This window comes from Hypomesus transpacificus, chromosome 25 (genome assembly GCF_021917145.1).
Source record: "Hypomesus transpacificus isolate Combined female chromosome 25, fHypTra1, whole genome shotgun sequence".
Lineage (NCBI taxonomy): Eukaryota > Metazoa > Chordata > Actinopteri > Osmeriformes > Osmeridae > Hypomesus > Hypomesus transpacificus.
The window spans coordinates 4257629-4270646 of record NC_061084.1 but is presented as its reverse complement, the minus strand read 5'-3'; the positions used below and the strand labels follow the sequence as shown (position 1 = coordinate 4270646).

Genomic DNA, 13018 nt, shown 5'->3' with positions numbered 1-13018 from the left:
CCTGGCTGGCTCGCCATGTCCTGAGGCGGGCGGCGTCGGGAGATTAATGGCAGTGCTAACCGCCGTATTTATCATCGGGCCCGAACGTAATGCGACACCTTTCTAATCTGAATATATTTCATCGGCCTGTTATGGCACTCGGCCCTGGCCCCTGCATGTGTGTGTGTGTGTTTACACACAGAGCACGAGTGTGTCTACGTGTGCGTGTGTGTGTGTAAGATGGAGAGTGTGCACGTGGGTGCGCACGCGCGTGCAAGCTGAGTGAATCAAGGGCAGAGCGTAGTACCCGCTATCTTCCCGAAACCTTCTCACTATCTGCCTCCCTGAAATGACCGTAATTAGATAAAGATGAAGTTTCTCTTCCCCCGGCGCTCCCGGCTGCGCTCCCTAGATCCCTTCCTCGAATTCTGCCCGTCCACTCCCCCTCTTATCCTCCTTATCGGAGCACTCCTTCTCCCTCCACGCCTCCCTCTCATCTCATCCCTCCATCCACCCCCTTCCCTCTTTTGATACTCGGCAGAAAATCGAGATGGATGTCCCTGGCAGAGGTAGGTGATAGAGGGGGGCAGCGGGGGGAGATTGGTCCTGATGTTGCCCGGGGACTCCGAACCGCTCTGGCTGGTTTGGACGCCCCCCCCCACCCCCCACCCCCACCCTCACCCCATCACACTGGATTGGCCAGATCTGGAACAGAGCCAGACTGGGGGGTGGGGGAGAGGGGGGGGGGGGGGGGGCTACAGCCTCTCCGAGGAAACAAGGGGGTCGGTCAGCTGAAAGCCACGGGCCATGTCAGTCAGTTCGGACACGTCGCTCCTGTAACGCTGGTCGACGGCGTGCCGACCGCTGGCGTCGCTAACGTCGATGCGCACGCCCAGGCGTCTCCCCCATTGTGGCAGCCGTCCTTTTCTACGGTGATCCACCTGTGCTGACGCTTAAACACACACGCGCGCGCATGCAGGCACACACACACGATGGCAGGAATACATGTGTTGCACGCACTCGGTAGGCATGGCCACTTTCCACGACCATCTGGGCTTCCTCTGTGCTCTGCCCTCGTGTTTCATCTCTCCCTGTCTTTCGCTCGCTCGCTCACACACACACGCTGTTCCACAGCATTGCTTATTTAGGTCATACCAACATAACCCCGGTAATCCATTAGGTTAATGTAGTACGGCTTGGAAGGCAGGGTGGGCGAATATGTGTTTTGTGCTTTTTTTGCATGTGTGCTTACCTAGGATGTGTGTGTGTGCGTGTTTTCCATGTTTTAGTCCCTGTGTTTAATATTGTCTAGATGTTTGTGTTAAATAAAATGGCTGGATTGGCCATGGATGAAGTGCTTGTACTGTGAGGAGAGAAAATTGTCTTCACAAATAAACATCGACGAGATCTGGTCTTTGTAATGGTCTGTTACACACAAAAGTGGTTGTCAAAGCCCCCAGCCAATTACAGTCAGTCAGTAGGTAAGCCCTCAGTCTTCAGTGTTGGCAGTTGCACTGAACAATATCCATCTTAGTAGGGTTTTAAAAGCACCAAGGATAAGGGTTTACTTTGTAATCAGCCATCACATCAGTAGCAAGCCCTTGAAATGAAGCGCTTTCAGCAAAGGCACACATGCACACACACACACCCCTTATACAAAAGGGTTTGTTCCTTCTCTCTCTCTGCTCAGAGATTATGCAGCTCCCCGTTTATGTACTCCTTTCCAATCTGCCATTTATGTGCGTGAATACATTTCAGCCTTTGAAGCTTATTGTCGTCGTGCCAAGACCATTGTACAACAACAAAGGGGAAAGGAGTTAGTCAGCGGAGTTTCAAGCCTGAGATTAGGATAAGAATGCCCTCCCCTCACCCCGTCTCCAAATGGAAGGCAAGTCAGACACCTCAGAGGCCGGAGATCTAACTTCAAACACCTGCTGGAAGCCGAGGAGTTACTCGTCTCGCACGCCGGCAAAACAAAAGGGGAAAAAACGGGCCCCCGCGGCGGCAGAGGAAACAAGGCCTCGCGGTTTGGGGCTCCAGGAGCGTCCCGCGCCATCGTTCCGTCCCGGACGTCCGCCTATCTTGTCTCGGTGTCTTGGGACCGACACGGCCGTGGACAAAGATAACAGTGTGTTTTCCTTTGGACTCGGCGACGTTGCGCCTCTGAACTCGACCGTGTCCTTTGAACATGTCGAGCTGAAATGAAAAACAAACAAGTCCAGCTCGGGGGGGACGGAGACTTGGTGCCACCAGTTCTGGACTGTCATTCTTTCAGATTGAACGGAAGCGTAAAGGTGTCATGGCTGCTGATGCGTGCGGCGTACTTTCCGTCCACCCTTTTGTTGTTTTTTAGCCCCCCCCCCTTCTCCAAACCCCCCCATGGCTAAGAAACGTGCTGAGTTGTGCTTGGCTGTGCAACACACACAAACACAAAGCAGATCAGGTTATGATCCAAGTGGCTTACCTCTCAGCTTTGACAATGTTGTATTTCAAAGCAGCACAACACAATCCCAGTTATTGGGCCTGAACTAACCCAAAAATTGAATTATTTACATTTTGTGGATGGGGTTGGAAGGCAATAGCATAACTGCATGTGTGAAATCGGGTTGTCACTACCCCCCTGAGCGTTTTGGCAAGTACTCAACCAGCAGGCCAGGAATTCCCAAGGGGAGTGACAGTTTAGCAGTAGCAGTTAGCAGCTGTTAGCAGCCCCCAGCTACTTCAATAGCCTCCAGCTAGCATTAGCAATTCCACTGCAAGACATTCAGCAAATACCTCAATCACACAGGAGAACTTCCAGCAACTGCTGCAACTGAGCCGACGAGGGGCATCGGGAAGAAGAGTAGGGGAGACATGGAAAAAGAAAAGGAGAGAGAGAGAGAGAGAGAGAGAGAGAGAGAGAGAGAGAGAGAGAGAGTAGCCAGGCCTGAAATCAGGTCACATTGTTCCTCTTAACTTCCGTGACTGTTTACTTTCTCCACATGACTATACACTGGTTGGACAGAACAAGGGCCAGAGAATCCTCTTCTGGCCCCAGTCCAGACTGAGCCTGTCCCAGGCACTCAACAAGACCATCAGCCCTGGCTGACCATGATTGAACTGCACCAACCCCTGCTGTGTCGTCGATTAATGCTGTTGAGCTAATTAATTAACTGACAGTGTAGTCTAATACAGCAGGGGTTTTGGTGTATTGTTGTGATCTTGTTTTTGCATTGGACCGGATCGGCAGATTTGGCTATTGACACTTGTTGTCAGGATAGCTTTGGGAGATGAGAGACTCCAATGGATAAAAAGCTGTTTTTCTTTATGTGTGGGTAAAGATCCCTGTCTAAACAGTTGCCGTCATCAATTCAGATGCTTCAAAGGCCAAACATCACTTCTGATAATTGTACTATCTTTGCTTCTGTTTGGCAGATAAAGAAAAGATAGCCCATGTGTCATTGCGGCGTCTGACAAATGAGTTTCTTTTCTCCCGCGCTGAAAATGGCAGCGTCGACAGAAGCGATGAAAGGATACGCTTGACGGCTGACAATGTTCACATCATTAGCTCACTTCTGTTGTCGGCAGTAGATGGAATTGTCGGAGAAAAACTATAAAGCGATGTATGCATGCACACACACTCTCACTATAGTGGAATCAATTCAGTTCGCATCCTCGGGAAAACTGTTTTGACGGCGCTGCACTGCGTTGTTTCCCACAACAGTACATTATCGCGTTACATCGTGCCGAACACGACACCGTGCATCTGCAATTGTTTCTATCTGGCTTGTCAGCGATTGTATCACTGTCTGGCTTCAACTTGACGAGAGAGTGGTGGTTACCTCTTCTGTCACCCAACAAGAGGGGGATGTTCATGCCGATGTCGCCGGCCAGCTCCCTTGTCCAGGAACAGCGGGGGGATGAGAATCTAGGTGCAGCTCACACAGCATCGGCTTCCCTCAAGTCAAAACAAAAGGGAGAAGTTGAAAGGCAACGCATCACGACGCCAGGCTAATGATTGGCCAGCAAGAATGTGCGGCTCATTCATTTAGCGTTGGCTCGCGGGCTGACCGTCGGGCATGCGGGCAACACAAACGTTTGCTCGCAAAGTCGGGGAGACTCGCGCGCACGCCTAAGCATACAATGCGTAGGGGGTGATTCATTTCAAATCCAACGAGATCTATGTGGAGCGTGGTCAGAAGGTGTGAGTGTTTGGGATCACTGAAGGGGATGCTCGGTGATAATGTGAACAGATCAGGAGGATACACTCCGAAGAACCACCCCGTTTTTCCTGTCTTTAACGACGTGTGTGATATAGACCACTATGTGCCATCCAGGCAGTAGGCCAGACACCACTGCAGGCAAAGCAGACCCTCCGAAATCAGGCTTCATTTCGCCACCGCTCGTGTACATGCACACACGACATCCGTGTCCCCTGAAGCGATGGTGTGGCAGAATCCCTATGCCAGCCTCTTAATGAAATGCTCAATTAAGGTCTTTAAATAGGTAATTATGCAGTCCTAATCCCCAGCTCCTGGGGCCTATCTCTCTAAGATGACACTTGGGCGTGCCGAGGGGAGCAGGGGGTGGGGTTGGGGGGGGGGGCTGGCAGCACCAGGGGAGACCGTGCTCCTGTCATCTAGAGGCCCCTTCCAGTTGGCGCAGGCAGCCCCAGTTAATGATAAGGTGCTCAGGCAGTCAGTCAACAGCCGGTTCAGGGGGGAAAAAAGAGTGTCGGCAGGGGAGATGAGGTGGCAGGACTGTCCTCGTCATACAGTCGGGAGAGAGAGTGGGAGAGAGTAAGAAACAGAAAGAGAGAGAGAGCAAGAGCAAGAGAGAGAGAGAGATATACTATTTGAGTTTGGAGGGCAAAGGGTCTTCTAATGGCTGTTTGCAAAAGTAGTATCCATTGATTCCCTGATGGCTAAAGGACAAAAGCATTTCAGTCTCTCAAATTGTGTGTTGACGGAGTGAGCAAATCACCCGGCGATTCCACGCGTCGAGGAGGACCGGAGGAGAACCATGATCCAGAATGAAGTTTGCTCGTGCCGTTTTGTACACATCTTTAGGACACACTCCCGAAGCAATCATTTCTTTATTGGAGGCAGGAGACAAGTGTTCATCTCAACAGAATGGATGACAAACAAACCCCAGACATGGTTGTAAGATCCATTTAAAGCAGAAGAAAGATAGAGAGAGAGAAAAGTAGTTGTTTTTTTTGTTTTGAGACATTGGTGGAATATATTGGAGACTACTGTGAGATTTTGTGTGGCTTTGAAGGCGATTGATTTGAATATTTATCTCAAACTCTGAGAAAGACAGGCGCACAATCAGTCATTTTTAGGAATAATTCTAAATGGTCTTCTTTCAGAGTCACAGTATTTTATCAGAGGTAGCTTTTTTCTTCACTCAGTTATTGTCAGTAAACCAGAATTACTCATGCCTGTCTGCATTTTATAACCCCGACTGGCAACGCATTGTCAGACACAAAGTGCAAAATCCCTTAGTTCTTAGTGTACCTTTCCAAAGATGTCAGAGAGATTCAATAATGTTTTGATCTTCAGGACAACCAAGCACCAGAAGGTAGCCACAACAGACATAAAAGGATAGCTGTTTTAACTTTCGAAACGCAACTTCAGCAAAACTGGCCCGATTTGAAATATTTGTTCAGCTTTTCCCACGCTGCCCAACCCAACCTACCTAGCGTGTCCCACGACAGTGTTATCAGGGATTTGAAGAGAGACCAACACAGCAACAGGGCCTCCTTGCTCTCTGCTTTTTCAGCAAAGTCAGTCTAATGTCTTTGCAAAATATTTGTCTCCAGTTCCCCTCTTCATCGGCAGCTTTGGGTCCATGCAGAGTTCGATAAGATCTCTGTTGTTGACATCCTACCCCCTCCGCCGGGAAATGTGACGAAACATCACAAACCACAAAGCACCGTGGGATGACTGTGCGTGAACATGTGCAGCCAGGTGGATGAATCCATGTCCTATTCTCTCCGACTCCTTAGCTCCTCCCATCATAATATGTGGAACTCCAGAAAAGATGTGTTCTCCATTGTGTAGGCCTATAGTATGCAGGCAATACAACCACTGATGCTAAACATCTCCCTGTCTATATAAAGAAAAGTACCATCTAATTAAAACGGTACCCCGACTCCATACAACCCCATGCTATGCTCTCAACCTAAACCGTCTTGACATGCCCCAAGAGCAGCCGTGGCAAGTGGTTGCCGTCAGGAGTCGTCACGCAGCCCACTCTCTACGACACAGCAGGGGAAACGGTCTCGTCTCCCACGGAAGAGCGCGCGCCGCGCTAAGCTAACCCCTCGCGCCTCACCGCTGAGCGACCAACGCGCGCAGATATAACACACCATTACATTTAGCTGCGGGTCTCTCGCAGCAAATTAGCATTTCCATAATGGGAGACACTTGGCATTTTAATTGTTGCGTTGCCCTTTTGAGCGTAGCGTGTACGCCGTGAGCGTCTCTTTACATCCCGCGTCGGTACGGTTAAGTAGGCCATTTCCATACCCAACATCTTGGCATGGCTACAAACAGGGCTGACATGTCAGCGGGACCTAAGCACCTCCAAACCAGTTTCTTCAGCCCGCTTGATAAGGGAGGCAGTTGGCACCTGCGGAAAAAAAGGCGAACGCCTATTCAAGTCTCGACTGCATGATTTGAAGCGTGTGTGTTATTCAGACCCTTTCACTGGAGGGCTCTGTCCCAGCTGCCCGAGTGGCTTTCTATTCTCGGTGGAATGCTGTTTTGGTCCGTGGAGGGTAGAACTCCTGTGCTCTCTCTCAAACAGCATGCGCTAGGGCAGGGAACAGCCCCGCTCCCGCTCTCCTTCGTTGCTCTTCCTCCCTTTAGGAAGCGAGATTATTCATCCCTCCACGCTGTGGCTGGGTGGGGGGGTTTATGTCATGATGCCGTGAGCGTATGGTGTGTGTGTGTGTGTGCATGTATGTGAGAGAGATCAGGTGTGTGTTGGACGCCTGGGAGGTGGATCTGGGAGGACCACGTCCTCACCCCCCCGTTGACGACCATTGCTCATCCTCCGGTCTCTCGGCCGCAAGGAGATGACGCCCCCAGACTGCTGGTGCACCCTGGGCTCGCATCCCCTCCGCAGAGCTGTGTGCAGCCCTCACTCCCTCTCTTTGCGCTCTTCTCTCTTGTCCTTCCACTCCCCACAATCCATCTGTCTCCCTCTGTGTTTCGCCATGCAGGGCAGCATAAGGAAAGCTGGCACACTTTCCCTCTCTAAACCATCTCTCGCTCCTTTCCTCCCCCGTATTTTCCGGTTCATAATATGTAACATGATTGAGCCCTCCTCTGTTCATGCGGCGTAAATTTAATCCGGACTATTCCAGGTTGCCTGCTGCCGCGTCTGCTCTGCTGTGTGTTTCCTGCCCCCCCCCCCATCCCCATCCCCTTACACAATAGGCGCTCGAGATCCAGTCTGTTTGCACGATAATGAGTTCCTTGCCACCCCCACACCCCACTCAGAAAACGCACCTTTTACGCACCATTGTCCTTTGCGCCTGTGCCCCAGTGCCTCGTCGCACTTTAAAAAATAACCCGCGCCACAAAGAGAACATGGACGGCTTGCGACTGGAGGAATCCCCCCCCCTCTCGCGATTCCACTGAGCCTCGCAAGTCACTGGCATGACAATCAGCTTACAGGGGAGCTGATTGAGCAGTGTGATGCTTTTTATTGGGCTGTGGCCTATTCAAAATGCATTGGTTCCCAATGCCTCTGAAAGGAGACGTGCTTCTGCCAAGGTCACCAGGGTAAATCTAAACAGCCGGTCGGAGATGGAGTGTGTTGTGGTGTTATTGTTCCTCTGGCCCTGAAACTTGGAGAAAAGGCTGTGTAACCTTGTATGTGTGTGTGTGTTTGTATGTGTGTGTGTGTGTGTTGCATGGGGAACAACCCAAAAGGCCAATGAGATAATCAGTCAACAGACTGGTGCGGTCAGGGTCCTGTGCTAGGAGATCATCCATCTAAACTCAACAGCTGCTGGAAGATGGGGGGAGGTTGTCTGTGTGTGTGTGTGTGTGTGTGTGTGTGTGTGTGTCTGTGTGTGGTCAGAGGGTCCTGCTGGCTAGAAAAGTTAGTTTGCTGATGAGAAACTTATAATGTGCAAGAGCAGACGAGAGTTAGAGGAATGAGCAGTACGGGTTGAGGTGCAGTGCTGGTTGCGTTTGTGTAGAATTAGACTGAGTAGATAAGGTTTGGTATACAGAGGGTGCATTAGGCCACTGCCTTGGCCTGTGTACTTAAACTCCTTCCAAACTGTGCAAACATAGCCCTGACCTGCATTCTGATAGATGTCTATTTTGTGAAGAAACAACGCAAGCTTTGAAAAACATTTCAGTTTTGTTGAGCTTCTATTATGCTAAGCTAACAGCTACTTGGCCTCAGTTTATAAGCTTTACAGTAAGGTTTAATCTCTGTTGCCTTTGTCGGCCGTTTTCATATGAAAAAAGCCTCCCATTAGACAAACTTTATCAGCAAATTGCTCAAACTCCAGGGCTTCAAGAACAGAGAATGTTTATTTTCCCTCCAAAGGTGAAATGGCTTTGGCATTTCTCCTCCACACACCTAGTACTGTGTTCCAATGAGATTGCATTAGGCTCCTTGTTCAAGCCGCAGCAGGTGCTCCTGAGCCAATTACGGCGGAAGAAAATGTCACCTCAGCCAATTAGCTTTTCACAGTCTGTGTCTTGGCGGGAGGTGTCACTCATAAACACGGGTGAGTTTTCCACAAAAGGCCGTTAGCTCTAGCATTAGCGCTAGCCCGCTAGCTGCAATGGAAACACAAACAAGCCTGACATTCTAGCAAACTGGGCGGCATCACTACTCAGGGCCGGGGCGAAAACATTATTTACGAGCGTGGGATGCTTGTTTGACTGAGGTCTGAGGGAGGGAGGAAAAGTAAATAAGTAGAGCAAATAAAGCCCTCTAAGCCGCGTCCCTCAGAGGCTTCCATCGAGGCGGCACTCGAGGGCACGGCTTTAGCCGCGCCGGAGGGATGTTATTACACAGGACCGCCGATCTGGGCCGCAGCGTGAGAAACGTCCCGGTGCCAGCCTCAAATCACAGCACTCCTCCCCCGAGGAAAAGAGAGAGAGAGAGAGAGAGAGGATGAGAGAAGACAAAAAACGCTTTCATGTCTATGTATTTTATTTTTTCCAGTAAGGGCAGGGCATCTTCTCTGTCTTACTTAGCCCTTTTGACGTAGGGATGGAGGGAGGCTCGCGGTTGCTAGGGAGAGGGGGAGGAGGGGAGGAGGGAAGGTAGGAGACGTTCTCTTTACACCAATAATATGACGGATTCAAATAACCCCTGGGGCACCTCGCGTGGGGGCGTAAAATACCTCTCTTGCCGGTTCCCTGCTCTAACGCTGCCGCGTGTCAGCGGAGGAGAGGGAGACTGTGAGAGACGGCTACATGATGCCCCGCACCCTCTTTAAGATGCCCTTGGACCCGGGGGGGTGCCACGCTACACCATTTTTACCCTTAATTAAGCGATACGCAGTCATCCGGCACTTGACGCGCCATCTCGCATGGCATTCGGAAGGGAAGTTGGTGGGAGACGTGATACAGCCCTGGCCGTAATACCCGGGCTTTCTCCCTCACCGAAAAAGCTGAGCAGTCGTCGAATTTCCTCCGGGTTTGGAATATGTAAAGGCTGGGCTATTTGCTCCCCACAGACCACGGGGAAATGGAAAGGAACATCTCGTAAATCTAAGCAGAGGCCCCTCATTTTGCTCACGATGCCAGGTCAATTGTTCCAAGCGCAAGACTTCATCTCTGCCCGCAGTTTTACGCGGGCGGACGGGGCTTTTTATTTGCGTGCATTTTCACAATTAGAAAAAAAGGGGTTTGGGCTTAATAGTTTTCCTCGGTGTGCTTTGTTATTTTATTTAATTTAATTTATTTTTTTGAGTTAGCGCGATCACAAACTGTTTCCACGTAGACCGTTCTCTCTGGGAGGGGAACGAGGCCACGCACGGAGAACACCGCGAACACCGCGGACCCTCTGACGCCTGAACAAAGACGACTTTGCATGCGAGGATGAGTCCAAAAGGCATTTGCACAGACTGAATCTGTTAAAGACGGTCACATCAATAACCGCCCCCCCCCCCTCGATTTTTTGCATTTGTTTGTCCTCAGATGTGTGCTAATGTACAATGTTGAGGCCAGCATGAGGCTAGCATAGCATGTGATCCATATTAACTGCCACCACAGCACAAGTAGGCATGATTCACCACACACCAATCCTCCATGTCACTTGGTTTGGAGGCCTAAAATGTGTCTTCCAGAGTTAGTTACTCACCTGTATATACACATGTATAGTCTATAAATTACCTCAAAAAAGATCTGACATGTACTACAGAGAAGCAAAAGGAAAGAGCCTTGAATAGGCTTTCCATTTTCCAGAAAACCTCTGCCTCCCTTCGTCTCTATCAACCTCTCACAGAGTGATAAGAATCAGTGGATAGATAGAGAGAAAATGGGAGAGAGAGAGAGAGAGAGAGAGAGAGAGAGAGAGAGAGAGAGAGAGAGAGAGAGAGAGAAAGAGAGAGAGAGAGAGAGAGAGAGAGAGAGAGAGAGAGAGAGAGAGAGAGAGAGAGAGAGAGAGAGAGGAGGAACAACAGCACACTATGCCCTCCCTCTCTCTGCCAGGCTTCCGAACCACGACTTCCCCCTTTTCTAATTAACACTGTGCATGTTGTCAGGCTTTGTTTAATAATACATGATGCTATCACCAGCAAACCCTTTGAATAGAACACCACTGAATGGAATACAATGAAACCGGCAGGTTTCGAAGAAGAATATATATTTCTTTGTTCCTTCTTTTCTCTCGTAATAAATGTTGAGTGCAGTGTTGTCATTTCCAATTTTGCAGCATTGAAATGACCCCAAAATGATTCTATTTTCTGTGATGCCAGGCTACATAAGGACCTGAATCGACCATATGCACACAACACACACACACGCGCACAGTTATGACTAGCAGTTTTGGGTGGGGCCCCAACACCGAAGCAAAAAGCTCCACACGGTGCTGGCATGCTCTCAGCCACCGTGTCCGGCAGGCGAATCAACCCCCACCGGGCACGAAGGAGAGGAAGAAAAAAAAAACACCCATTTCGATCTTCCTGAACATCCTGGCTTTCCCGACCGTCCGAACCCAACACCTGGCCGTTAGGTGTTGTCATACCTGTCGCCTTGGAGACGTGCCACCGTTCCCGCACCCCCTCGTTGTGCTCACAGGCACGGCAGTGGCTTCCTGCCCCCCCCCTCGGCTGCACTCACTACAGGCAGATGGCTTTGTTTGTCTGTGTCAGCATGTGTGTGAGCGCGCGGAGCAAAAAGGGGAGGGAGGAGGATGGGGCGAGGAAGGGCGGATGGAGGGAGAGAGGGGAGGGCTTCTAATAGCGAGCCCTTGTTCACATTGTGTCATAATGGGAAATGGGCACTATGTTAATTAACGGAGGCTTTCGCCCGGAGTCGGGAGAATGGATGCATGCGGAGGATCTTGTGAATGCCAATCCCCAGTAAGAGACGATTTGTTTTTATTACTACGTTTCTTACCATGTAAGACTATTCTGTAGGTGGATCGAGTGCAAAATGCTCACCTTGGCGAGAGCAATCATATTGTATTTATACGTAAAAAAAAAAAAGTTTGATTGTTTTTTTCAGTAGTTGTGTGTGTGTGTGTGTGTGCTTGTTTGTGTGCCCGGTGTAAATAGTGGCTTTGTGTGTGAAATAGCGGAGATTGCCTCAAATTGATTCCCTTCTCCACGCGTTCCCCGCTAGCGCTTGGCGCTGGGCGCGCGGCTCCCGGAGACAGGTAGTCGTGTCTTTCTCCCCGGGACACAAATCGAGTGTGACAGGTGCGCTATCTTTCCCCCGGTCCTCCCTGCCTTTTGAAAGCCACAAGGTAAAGACGGAGAGCGTGGCTCGAGAGAGGGTGTTGATGGGTAACAGGGAAATGAGGTACTTTGTCATCGTCTACCTCACTGATTGCGCCTGGGGGCATTTTTCGGCTTTGTTTATGAAAAATGTCGGATTGGCTAAAGGCCTTGTGAAATATCCTATCATGATGAAAACGGTCTGATGGGATTCCTCCGCAGTCGCCTTGGTGAGCACAGCGCTATGCCCGGGCCTGTGGTGTTGCTAATGCTGACGCTAACTGACTAGCCTGTGGCGGTAGCCTAGTAAATGCCAGATGTTCAGAAGAGGTCAAAGGTCGAATGTTTTGTCATATGGACTTATGGGCAGCCCGAGTTTCCCCTCAGTCAAGTTCCCCAGTCAGTTTGTCTCAGATAACAACCTCCCGCTGGGCCAGGCTAGTAGGGCTAACACACTAACAAACAATGTGTCATCAAAGCTTATGGACTGGATTAGCCTTTAGCGGAGTAGCATGTCTCGGACCACCGCAGTGCAGTCACCAAGGATCAAGCCCTAGCTTTAGCAAATGGATGACAAGGGATAGAGCTGGCTAATACCAGCTTGCGCTGTCACATTGATTTCTTACCTCACACGGCGCCCTCTGATAGTGATGGTGGTGGTGGTGGTGTGTGTGTGGGGGGGGGGGGGGTCTGCTAACACTTGTCTACTCTGTCATATGGATTTTAAGCGTCGGGGCAAGCAGGGCTTGATAAAGAAGGTGTTGCTAACATGTTTGTTACCTCACACAGCAGTGGTTCATTATATCACATGATATGGATTAATTCTATTCTTCTAATCCATTTTGGTGGGGCTTTAAACAAATAACGGTCTTACACGGAGTGGCCACAGAACTGATTGGTAGCGGTCAGGTTTTATGGTCACTTGATGGTACACATGGGTTGAGGCATTTAAGGTGGAGATGAAGTCAAGGCGTTCAAGTCTTAACTGTTCCATGCACCTTAAAATAACCCCACAGCTCATAACTCAGTGCCTTAGAAACATATATCTACGGCGTACAGTACGCAAATGTGTCACTAATTGGTAAGGCAAGAGGATGGAGATGTGTTAACACAAAATGAAACAGTGATAAAGAC

General features: G+C 50.0%; 1 protein-coding gene across 9 annotated transcripts in view; it reads left to right on the top strand.

Annotated features, from left to right (window-relative positions):
- The window catches only part of LOC124487160 (receptor-type tyrosine-protein phosphatase delta-like), a 111756-nt gene that overhangs the window by 518 nt on the left and 98220 nt on the right, over positions 1-13018 (top strand). The window lies entirely within an intron of this gene.